This window comes from Lipotes vexillifer, unplaced genomic scaffold (assembly GCF_000442215.2).
Source record: "Lipotes vexillifer unplaced genomic scaffold, Lipotes_vexillifer_v1.1 scaffold865, whole genome shotgun sequence".
Taxonomy (NCBI): domain Eukaryota; kingdom Metazoa; phylum Chordata; class Mammalia; order Artiodactyla; family Lipotidae; genus Lipotes; species Lipotes vexillifer.
In genome coordinates, this window is record NW_006795130.1 from 1,475,957 (window position 1) to 1,478,533 (window position 2,577).

General features: G+C 53.7%; 1 pseudogene; it reads left to right on the forward strand.

Annotated features, from left to right (window-relative positions):
- The first annotated feature begins 790 nt into the window (after positions 1-790).
- LOC103072348 (actin, cytoplasmic 1 pseudogene) lies at positions 791-1,956 on the forward strand (annotated as a pseudogene).
- The last annotated feature ends 621 nt before the right edge of the window (positions 1,957-2,577 follow it).

A 2,577-nucleotide genomic window follows, 5' to 3' on the forward strand; every position in this document is an offset into this window, starting at 1 on the left:
GAAGCTTTCTCTGCTGTGTGACTTTGGCTAAGTGACCTGACCTCTCTGAGTCTCAGTATCCCCATCAGTAAAACTATGGTTAATAACGCCCACTTTGGGGAACTGTGGTAGGGTTCAAATGAGATAATGGACTTTAAAATCACTTTCCTCCTCATTTATTCTGCTCTGGCTTTCTTGCTTTTTCCCAGACTCTCCAACCATCCTCCCACCTCAGGACCTTTGCCCTTGCTATTCTCTATAACTGGAAAGTCTCTTCCTGAATATCCATATGCATAGCTCACTTCCTTCCGGTCTCAGCTCAAAATGTTACCACAGGGCTTCCCTGGTGGCACAGTGGTTAAGAATCTGCCTGCCAATGCAGGGGACATGGGTTCGAGCCCTGGTCCAGGAGGATCCCACATGCCACGGACCAATTAATCCCGTGAGCCACACCTACTGAGCCTGCGCCCTACAGCCCGCAAGCCACAACTATGAGCCCGCGTACTGCAACTACTGAAGCCCGCACACCTAGAGCCCATGGTCTGCAACTAGAGAAGCCACTGCAACGAGAAGCCCGCACACTGCAAGGAAGAGTAGCTCCCGCTCACCGCAACTAGAGAAAGCCCCTGCGCAGAAACGGAGACCCAACGTAGCCAAAAACAAATAAATAAATAAAAATTTAAAAATAAATAAATAAAATTATATGTTAAAAAAATGTTACCATGTCAGAGAGGCCTTCCTAGACCAGTCTATCTAAAACAGACACCAGGGAAGTGGGTAGGGCGAAGGCGGCCCACCCGACCCCCGTCTCATGGTCCTGTTCTCCCCACAGTTCGCCATGGATGACAATATTTGCTGCACTCCTGATCGACAATGGCTCTGGCATGTGCGAGGCCAGCTTCGCGGGCGACGATGCTCCCCGAACTGTCTTCCCCTCCATCGTGGGGGAACCCCGGCACCAGGGCGTGATTGTGGGCGTGGGCCAGAAGGACTCCTGTGTGGGTGATGAGGCCCAGAGCAAGAGAGGCATCCTGACCCTCAAGTACACCATTGAGCAGGGCATCGTCACCAACTGGGAGGACACGGAGAAGATATGGCACCACACCTTCTACAACGAGCTGCGTGTGGCCCCCGAGGAGCACCCCGTGCTGCTGACTGAGGCCCCCCTGAACCCCAAGGCCAATCGTGGAAGATGACCCATATCATGTTCAAGACCTTCAACACCCCAGCCATGTACGTGGCCATCCAGGCTGTGCTATCCCTGTACACCTCTGGCCGCACCACTGGCATCGTGATGGACTCCAGTGACAGGGTCACCCACATGGTGCCCATCTACTAAGGGTACGCCCTCCCCCACGCCATCCTGCGTCTGGACCTGGCTGGCGGGGACCTGACGGACTACCTCATGAAGATCCTCACGGAGCGTGGCTACAGCTTCACCAACATGGCCGAGCGGGAAATCGTTCATGACATCAAGGAGAAGTTCTGCTACGTCGCCCTGGACTTCAAGCAGGAGATGGCCACTGCGGCTTCCAGCTCCTCCCTGGAGAACAGCTGCGAGCTGCCCGATGGGCAGGTCATCACCATTGGCAATGGGCGGTTCCACTGCCCTGAGGGTCTCTTCCAGCCTTCCTTCCTGGGCATGGAATCCTGTGACATCCACGAAACTACCTTCAATTCCATCATGAAGTGTGACGTCGACATCGCAAGGACCTCTATGCCAACACGGTGCTGTCTGGCGGGACCACCACGTACCCAGGCATCACCGACAGGATGCAGAAGGAGATCACCGCCCTGGCTCCCAGCACAATGAAGATCAAGATCATTGCTGCCCCTGAGTGTGAGTACTCCGTGTGGATCGGCGGCCCCATCCTGGCCTTGCTGTCCACCTTGCAGCAGATGTGGATCAGCAAGCAGGAGTACACTGAGTCTGGCCCCTCCATCGTCCACCGCAAATGCTTCCAGGTGGACTGTTAGTTGCATTACACCCTTTTCTTGACAAAACCTAACTCGTGCAGAAAACGAGATGAGACTGGCATGGCTTTATCTGGTGTTTTTTTTTTTTGTCTTTTTTGATTTGTGTGTGTGTGTGTGTGTGTGTGTGTGTGTGTGCGCTTGACTCAGGATTTAAAAACTGGAATGGTGAAGGTGACAGCAGTTGGTTGGATGGAGCATCCCCAAAGTTCTACAAGGTAGACAAGGGCTTTTTGTGGAACACGGGCCTCTCACTGTTGCGGCCTCTCCCGTTGCAGAGCACAGGCTCCAGATGCGCAGGCTCAGCGGCCACGGCTCACGGGCTCAGCTGCTCCACGGCACGTGGGATCTTCCTGGACCGGGGCATGAACCCGTGTCCCCTGAATCGGCAGGTGGACTCTCAACCACTGCGTCACCAGGGAAGCCCCTAGCCGAGGACTTTGATTGTACACTGTTCTTTTTTTTTAAATAGTCATTCCAAATATCGTGAGATGCATTGTTGCAGGAAGTCCTTTGCCTTCTAATAGCTGCCCCACTTCTCCCTGAGAAGAAGGGCCAGTTGTCGCCCGAGTCCACACAGGGGAGGGTGATAACATTGCTTTTGTGTAAATTATGTACTACAAA